This window comes from Strongylocentrotus purpuratus, unplaced genomic scaffold, assembly GCF_000002235.5.
Source record: "Strongylocentrotus purpuratus isolate Spur 01 unplaced genomic scaffold, Spur_5.0 spur5_scaffold_13, whole genome shotgun sequence".
Taxonomy (NCBI): Eukaryota; Metazoa; Echinodermata; class Echinoidea; order Camarodonta; family Strongylocentrotidae; genus Strongylocentrotus; species Strongylocentrotus purpuratus.
The window spans coordinates 27,955,386-27,965,455 of NW_022145598.1; the positions used below are offsets into that span (position 1 = coordinate 27,955,386).

Here is a 10,070-nt window from a genome sequence, read left to right on the forward strand (position 1 = left end):
TTTCACACTACAACCATATTCATTCTACCTTAAGTTTGGGAAATAATATATTGACTTTTGTCTTTTAAAAAATCTTTTGCCTTGTCTTGAATTACTTATATGACATGATGTCATGTATTGTTTGTAGTTTTCAATGAAGGAATGCATTCATTAATTTTATTCGATTTTTTTAAAGGTAATGATTGTGAAACATAAAATAAGATAAACTTGAAACTTAAAACAAGTAAATAATGTCATAAGTTGCCGTGTATTCTGACACATTGACGTTACATTTTTGTTTTCGTTATTCACTAGTTCTATTCGTATCTGAAGTATAAGCTCATTACTCGAAACCACAGACAGATATGTATATTCATATGTATTATGCATATGTATATGTATATGTACATGAGTATATGTATTTATATGTACATGTATAAGTAAGTATATGTATACAGGTTCGTATATTTGTATCATAGACCTTATAAATACTCTACTACACAAACTGCACTTTTATGTTGTAATCAAATATCTTTGACGTTTCATCATTTTATAAAGCACTACCTAATATTATACAATGAAGTTTGAACAACGTCTCTTGGTAATAAAAATGAGATTCTATAAAACACAAAAGTAGAAGTAGCACAACCTATCCTGCCAACTATATTGAAGGTTCTCATGCCCATGAACGTAAATTCGAAAACAGTTTACATTCTCGTCAAACGACCCTTGGGTAAAATTGTTATATATAAGACTTGATCTGTCTAGCCACCTTGCCTCACTGAGACTTAAGCCGGTCAGCCCGATCCAGTAGTCCCCACTTGCACGCCCTACGATGAAACGCTGTTCCTCTAGCGACTCGATGAAGACCAGATGGGATCCGTATTGGGAACAAGCTGAAACTGCGGAAGCATGATTCATCTTGGCAGTGCTGAAATTGTAGAACGACCCGCCGAATTTACAATCCACCGGAGGAGATGAGCATGCTGAAAAGATGAAAATACAACATGTAAATTACTCAATTTTAAGAAAGTAGACTAAGTGATTATTTGGGTAGAAACTGAAATATTCAGAGAAAAATTATTATTATTATTATAATAGATAATGATGATGATAATTATGGTAATGAAACTAATTTTTAATTATCTTATATTTCACACTACAAGTTTGGGAAATAAAATATTGACTTTTGTCTTTTAAAAAATCTTTTGCCTTGTCTTGAATTACTTATATGACATGATGTCATGTATTGTTTGTAGTTTTCAATGAAGGAATGCATTCATTCATTTTATTCGATTTTTTTAAAGGTAATGATTGTGAAACATAAAATAAGATAAACTTGAAACTTAAAACAAGTAAATAATGTCATAAGTTGCCGTGTATTCTGACACATTGACGTTACATTTTTTGTTTTCGTTATTCACTAGTTCTATTCGTATCTGAAGTATAAGCTCATTACACAAGACCCCAGACAGATTTGTATATTCATATGTATGCATAATTATGTATATGTATATGTATGTGTATGTGTATTTACATGTACATGTATAAGTAAGTATATGTATACTGGATTGTATATTTGTATCAAAGACCCTATAAATACTCTACTACACAAACTGCACTTTTATGTTGTAATCAAATATTGTTGACGTTTTATCATTTCTAACTATTATTATACAATGGAGTTTGAACAAAGTCTCTTGGTAATAAAAATGAGATTCTATAAAACACAAAAGTAGAAACCGCCACTACTTCTAATCATCAATATCATTATTTATAAATTTATTGAATGTAAAGATGTAAAGAGCTCCGTCTTTTAAACATCATAAATTAACACCTCTTTAACAATCTTTGCAGAGCTCTTCGTGTGAAAATGAGTGCATGGAATGACAAAAACCACAAACTTGAACATTCCTAAAGCTCCGATACACTTATAGAAACAATGACAAAAGAACGAAAACCCGATTTTTTTTCTTTCGGGGGGGGGGGAGGGGGTATTCTCTAGCCCCCAACCAATCCCCATTTAGGTGTTCAGATGCAATCAGTGGTGCAACCAGGTGGTATGAAAAATTGGAATAAACAAATCCAATTTTTATATCCCCACTTCTTTCTCGCATATGAATCTAAATTGTATGGAGCACAACCTATCCTGCCAACTATATTGAAGTTTCTTATGCGAACTACGAACATGAACGTAAATTCGAAAACAGTTTACTTCCTCGTCAAACGACCCTTGGGTAAAATTGGTGTATGTAAGACTTGATCCGTCTAGCCACCTAGCCTCACTGAGACTTAAGCCGGTCAGCCCGATCCAGTAGTCCCCACTAGCACGCCCTACGATGAAATCCTGTTCCTCTAGCGACTCGATGAAGACCAGATGGGATCCGTATTGGGAACAAGCTGAAACCGCGGAAGCATGATTCATCTTGGCAGTGCTGAAATTGTAGAACGACCCGCCGAATTTACAATCCACCGGAGGAGATGAGCATGCTGAAAAGATGAAAATACAATATGTAAATTACTCAATTTTAAGAAAATAGACTAAGTGATTATTTGGGTAGAAACTGAAATATTCAGAGAAAAATTATTATTATTATTATTATAATAGATAATGATGATGATAATTATGGTAATGAAACTAATGATACTAAAAATAGATGCAAAGACAAAATTACAGCTCTTAAAAGACTTGGTAACATTGGTGAAGGTTGATGAAAAAACTGCGTAATTTTTGTATGAAATGTTATTTAGGCGAGGCGTCAAAAATATCGATACCAGCTGGCTCCCGCCTCACGTATTGGCGGATCGAGGCTGCAATTCCGCCCGGATCCTGGCTGGGGCAATTAATTTTCACTTATTAGCCCAGCCGGCTTGCGCCAGGCTGGGATCTGACTTTTACCCCGTAATCTTTAATCGGCCCATCCACCCCCCGCCTGGCGGCACGTCTATAATTGGCTCAGCCAGGCTGCCGCCAAAAATAGGTCGTTACAGTTGCAATTTTAAAGTTTCCAGCTGGCGGTCGCCGTACGGAGATGCTTAAAGTTTTAGTGGCGGCAGCCAGGCGGTGATGCTTGTAGTCCAGAATCTGCACGGTCCTTTATAATTTCCCCACACTTGATCCAAGCCGTCGAAGATGGCGTTATCAACAGACTCATAATTATGCTCACCAGCCCGCGCATATTTTTTTTTACACGACTGTTTAGCCACTTCAGTCAAATATACTGTGCAAACGACTAGAGACAGAGTCTAGTATTACCCTTAGCAGTTTGTTGGAGGATCTGTACGTGTGTACATGTATACTCGTTATTTGTGTCGGGTTAAATCTATCCTCTATTCTCTTTCATTATGTATTTCTGTGTTCCTCTTCAATCTATCCTCTTCTCTTTTGTCATGTATTTTTTTCTTCTTCAATCTATCCTTTTTCTCATTCGTTATATTTTATTTTTCCTTCAATCTATCCCCAGTTCTCCTTCGTTTTGTATTTCTTTTGTTCTCCTTTATTCTAACCTTTTCTCTTTTGTTTTATGTATTTCTTTGTTTCTCCTTCAATCTATCCTTTTCTCCTTCGTCATCTATTTTTTTGTTTTAATCTGATAGATTCCCTTTCTCCTTCTTTATATGTATTTCCCTACGGTTTTTCCTTAGTCTAGATCTTTAATCATCTTAGCTCTTCAATCATGCATTGCTATGTTCTTTCTTTGACTTATCCTCTTCTCTTTCCTTATGTATTTCCTTGTTTTTCCTTCTCCATAACCTCTCCACTATCCTTGTTTTCCCCTTTCTATAATTTCCTTCCCTGTCATGGGTGTACTTGCTTGGCTTGCACATAGTGCGCTGACGACTTAGACTCTTTCACCAGAGCACTTCTTGGAATTTTTTCACGAAAATGGCTAAAAGTTGTGTAAAAAAAAATATGCGCCACCAGCCCAGCCTGACCCTAGTAGTTTTGTGTGTTGCGAAAATATATTTTTTCCCTATTTTTTTCCTATTTTTTCCCTATTTTCTGGAAATGCAGACTATTTTTTCCCTATTTCCTTCAAGAAAATAGGAAAAAAATAGGGCTATTTTTTTCCTATTTTCAAGCACAAACTATTTTTTCCCTATTTTTTTCACCTATATTTTTTTTCAGACTATTTTTTTCCTATTTCCTATAAAAAAACAGGAAAAAAATAGTCCTATTTTTTTCCTATTTTCAAGTACAAACTATTTTTTCCCTATTTTTTTCACCTATATTTTTTTTCAGACTATTTTTTTCCTATTTCCTATAAGAAAACAGGAAAAAAATAGTCCTATTTTTTTCCTATTTTCAAGCACAAACTATTTTCCCCCCATTTTTTTTACCTTCAACTTTTGTGGACTATTTTATTCCTATTTTTTTAAAAGAAAATAGAAAAAAAATAGTTCTATTTTTTCCTATTCTCGAGTACCAAACTATTTTTTCCCTATTTTTTCACCTTCATCTTTTTCAGACTATTTTTTGCCTATTTTCTCAAAAAAAATAGGACTATTTTTTCCCTATTTTTTCATCTTAATCTTTTTCAGACTATTTTTTCCCTATTTTTTCACCTTAATCTTTTTCAGACAATTTTTCCCCTATTTTTTCACCTTTATCTTTTTCAGACTTCTTTTTACCTATTTGCGAGTACTATTTTCTTCCTATTTTTTGCACTTAAATTTTTTATGACATGATACAAATTTGTAAACTATTTTTTGTCTAATTTCTAAACTTGCATATTTTCATTGTTTATGACTGGCATCCTATTCAAAAAGCCCGCTTCTCCTGCCATTATCTCTGTTGTTCATTTTGCGACTTATTGGTTGTTTTTAGCTGTGGGGTCACATATTGAATAGTGAGATCAAAGATGACCATAAATAAACAATGTGTAAAAAGAAAATGTACGAAATTTCAATTTTGTTCCTTTATTAATATTCTTGATTTTATTTACAAACTATAGTAGTGACTAGTGAACTCAAAGATAACCATACATAAACCATGTGTAAAAAGAAAATGTACACATAGAAATTTCAACCAAAAAAAATCTCCTTTATTAATAGAAAAAAAAAGCATTCGATCGAGATATTCCCGTTCTAAACTTCTATGTGTGCACAAAGTTTCAACGTAGAGGACAGTACGCAAGTACGTAATTTGAAAATTACCCGTTATTTTTTTTTCCCCACTGGCACTGCTGTGCGCATCGGACTTTTGCTGATTTTCGTTCATCAAACGTCTCCAAATCACACCAAAATGTCTTCCAGCAATTATTCTAGCGATGAAATTTCATCAAGAGATAGTGACTCCTCATACTCCGATGCCTCCTTATCCCATTTTAGTGATTCTTCCCAAGAAAATGAGCCCGACAAATGTTCAAAATATTACTAGTCCCACTCGTAGAGAAACGAGTTTGTTGTCGAATTACGGACCATCGACGAGCGGAACTGGCCCCAGAAAACAGCTGAAAAGGTACGTTTATTTCTGAAACTTAATTATATTATGATATATATATTTTTATTGTGTCTGTTGTTGAATATAATGCTACTTCATAGACATAATAGGCCTATAGAATGTTATTTTACGTATCAATATTCCCATGTAGGGGGCCTACTAGTGTTGAGGTTACTTGTAGACTACACAACTTCTTAGTGTAGTGTAGTGAATCTCCAAGTGCAGTGTAGTGTCTGTTAGTGAATGAGTGAATGTAAACAAACGTGATTACAATAAATCCACGTAAAAAATTTCAGATTTTGTACCATTACAACGTCTGTCAATTATTTTGCCTTGCATGATATAATGTTTTGATGTGGTTTTAGGCTAAATTGTATCTCAAATTATTTTTCTAGGAATCAGAAAACACAACCTGCTAAAGCACCACGCAAGAAGAAGAGCAAGTCTTCCAAGTCCGAGAGTGTGTCTGCGAGGTATGTCCTTACTAAGTAGAAATCTAAATCTATTGTTGATAATTTTTTTGGGTTTATTTATTTCATGTTTGTTAGTTAAGATCTGACATCAAAATATTAGAGTAGTTTACCTCATCATTATGCTAGAACAATAATTTGCAGGTGGCACAAGTTCTACCTAGATCTACATTATTTTTCTCTTTCCTTTTTATTTTTTTCTTCAACAAATTGTTCCTTTACTATTTTCTTTTCTGTGTTTTATGTTTTATTTTATGTATGTTCACCCAATATATCTAAGAATAAAATAACTCTAATTAATTGCCTACCTGAGTGGTTTACATTTCATGCACCTTGACAGCTCTTTGATGACTCCGTTGTTTCACCATCCGTTCGTCGTCAGCCTGGCATCTTTTTTGCTATCATACTTTTGTACACACATGTTCTGTGCCTTTGAATTTTTCATTATGAAATACATAAATACTTGTACTAAGTATTAATTGCATGTTCATAAATGTACCAATGCATGATTATTCTAACCCCTAACTCACATTTCATTTATATCTTTACAGATCAATTGAAACTAATCAAGCTACAATGTACATGTAACGTACAATCACCATTCGATGCCTGTGAACAGCATGACCAACATCTGTATCCTTTACATTAGTATTTGTTTCCATTTTATTATGTAATTCTTATGTCTAATCATTGAGATTCATAGGCAAGTACAACATGTATGTGTACACAATGAGTGCCTGCATATTGTGAAGATAAAGGACCATAAGACCATTACTTATGATACATGGTAATGATGGTATACTTTGTAAAACTATTTGAAAATAGTAGCATGTAAGTCTGTCATTTTCTTGTTTATATATATCTCAATGACATGACATGTCATTGATTTTGTAGTAAGTGTTTCTAGATTATGATGATTGTATTAAGATTTTGACAGTTCAATTGAGATTGAGAAAATTATGTAACATGTCAACTGTACAATACAGCATGCATGCATTGTTGAAAAATCTGTTTTATGATTTATTTTATTTTGTTATCTTTGTAAATAACGAGAATTTTTTTTTTACTTGTCATGATTTTCTTGAGGTTTGAAAATGTTATTACATTATTAAGAGCACTTTGCAATTAAATTGTAATAAAAGAGACAGAAAACAACACTCTCATGTCAAGAATACTGCTTTATTTGGTTACTAGTGAGGGAGAGAGCTTGTGATCGCCTGGCATATCCACATCGGCTCAGTAATAGTCCTGAAACTCACCTGAATACTTTATTTGAACAAAAATAGAAAGCTACATTCTAGGTGGATGATATTTTTTTAAGGCGGAGGCATATAGGAGACGCAGTCGCATTTGTCTTGTTTTTTTTTTTTAGAGTATAATCATAGCAAACCATGAACAACTCTATTACTACAACATGTACACTACAGTACTTAACCTAGGATGGTAAATATCAGTTAAGTTCTTTTATTTATTTGCTTACATGAACACACATACTATACTAAACTCATGTCATTGTGTTTACCTCTCGAAAATAAAGTACATGTATTTTATTTGACACGTTCCCTTTTATTCTTTTTGTTTGTTACAGTCCACTGCCATTATAACGAGGTGCTCGGGACCAAGCCAATTTCCTTGTTAAAATGAAATCATGTTATACTCGAGTTACTGAACACATTGGTTTGTTTAAAATTGGGACTGATGAGAATTGCCTGATAATAAAATCTTGGTGTATCCATGTTCGTTATAATAGGAGTGGACTGTATAACATTTTCCATATACCCATTGACTATTTTAAATGTTCTACTGAATGGATTGGACTGAAAGGATGAAGTGAATTTGGCAAACTGAGTAGGTGCATCGATGCAGAGAAAAGAGCTGTAGGAGTAGGGTGACTATTCTACAGTGGAAACTTTTGACAATGAGGTCATGTGCAACCAAGAAATCTTAACCCCCAAAAGCTGTTAAATTACCTTGTCATTTCAGGTATAACTGATCTCTTTATATCAAGTTTGCACTGTATGATTTAATTGAATGTACAGAGTCGTTGACTGGATGTGTGAGATGGTAGTGCTTGAGAAATCCATGAAAGTAAAGGATGAGTGACCCCCCCCCCCTATTTCCTGACTATTTTTTTCTGATTTCCTCACTTATTGTCTATTTTTTTCCTATTTCCTTACTATTTTTTTCCTATTTTCTTACTATTTTTCCCTATTTTCTTACTATTTTTTTCTTATTTTCTTACTATTTTTTTCCTATTTCCTTACTATTTTTTTCCTATTTTCTTACTATTTCCCCTATTTTCTTACTATTTTTTTCCTATTTTCTTACTATTTTTTTCCTATTTTCTTACTAATTTTTTCCTATTTCCTTACTATTTTCCCCTATTTTCTTACTATTTTTTCCCTATTTTCTTACTATTTTTTTCCTATTTCCTCACTATTTTTTTTCCTATTTCCTCACTATTTTTCACTGTCCACTAGCACCTAGTTATCACTATTTTTTTACTATTTTCTTCACCATTTTCTACACTATTTTTTCCCTATTTTTTTCCTATTTTTAGGTCTGAAAAATAGGAAAAAAATAGGAAAAAAATAGAAAAAATTGTTTCAAACCTATTTTTTTCCTATTTCCAAAACTATTTTTTCCCTATTTTTTCCTTTAAAAAAAATAGGGAAAAAATAGAAAAAAAATATATTTTCGGGACTATTTTTTCCTTATTTTTCCCCTATTTTTTTCCTATTTTTTTACGCCTGGGGGAGTTTCGCCGGGCGGCGCATATTTTGTTTACACAACTGTTTAGCCACTTCAGTCAAATATACTGTGCAAACGACTAGAGACAGAGTCTAGCATTACCCTTAGCAGTGTTACACAGTGTACATACTCGTTATTTGTTTCGGGTTAAATCTATCCGCTCTTCTCTTTCATTATGTATTTCCTTGTTTCTCCTTCAATCTATCCTTTTCTCTTTTGTCATGTATTTCTTTTTTTCTTCAATATATCCTTTTTCTTCTTCGTTATTTCTTTGTGTTTCCTTCATACTATCCCCCAGTTCTCCTTTGTATGTACACTGTTGCTCATAACGGTGGAATATTTTTTTTTATCCCAATTTATGGAATTATTTTAAAAATAATTTAAAAATACTAGATCTAGATAATAGTATACAGTCTCAGATTTTATTGAATAATAATTTGCCAATATGTGTTTTGCGTGACTGCTAAAGCATGTATATTATGCTACTATGTTTATTAACTAGGGGACCTATGCCCTTAAGTCATAAATGACAGTAATGAGGATTAATGCCTCACAAAAGGGCACTAATATAGCACATCGACACGGTGTTGATCCTGGGGCCTCACAGTTACGAGGCCATTGCTTTGTCACTGAACCATGACTGTACGCAGCGGGGGCTATGGTAGGGGGCAGTTTCCATAAATTAAAAAAAAAACAGAAAATGCAATAAATTTTCAATAATTTATTGCATTCTACCCCGGTCCCCAACATAAAAAAATCTTCTGTGTGCCCATGCCTTGAGCCATAATGCATGGCCGTCCAGAGGATTTTTTTATGTTGGGGACCGGGGTAGAATGCAATAAATTATTGAATATTTATTGCATTTTCTGTTTTTTTTTTTAATTTATGGAAACTGCCCCCTACCCTAGCCCCCGCTGCGTACAGTCATGGTTCAGTGACAAAGCAATGGCCTCGTAACTGTGAGGCCCCAGGATCAACACCGTGTCGATGTGCTATATCAGAGCCCTTTTGTGAGGCATTAATCCTCATTACTGTCATTTATGACTTAAGGGCATAGGTCCCCTAGTTGATAAACATAGTAGCATAATATACATGCTTTAGCAGTCACGCAAAACACATATTGGCAAATTATTATTCAATAAAATCTGAGACTGTATACTATTATCTAGATCTAGTATTTTTAAATTATTTTTAAAATAATTCCATAAATTGGGATAAAAAAAAATATTCCACCGTTATGAGCAACAGTGTATTTCTTTTGTCCTTCATTCTAACCTCTTCTCTTTTATTGTATGTATTTCCTTGTTTCTCCTTCAATCTATCCTTTTCTCTTTTGTCATGTATTTCTTTCTTTTTTCAATCTATCCTTTTTCTTCTTCGTTATTTCTTTGCTTTTCCTTCAATCTATCCCCCAGTTCTCCTTCGTA

General features: G+C 33.4%; 1 long non-coding RNA gene across 1 annotated transcript; it reads left to right on the forward strand.

Annotated features, from left to right (window-relative positions):
- Nucleotides 1–5,079: 5,079 nt before the first annotated feature.
- Nucleotides 5,080–6,789, forward strand: LOC105442059. Its single transcript, XR_004063770.1, has 3 exons — nucleotides 5,080–5,440; nucleotides 5,818–5,895; nucleotides 6,444–6,789. It is a non-coding gene; the product is annotated as an uncharacterized LOC105442059 (long non-coding RNA).
- The last annotated feature ends 3,281 nt before the right edge of the window (nucleotides 6,790–10,070 follow it).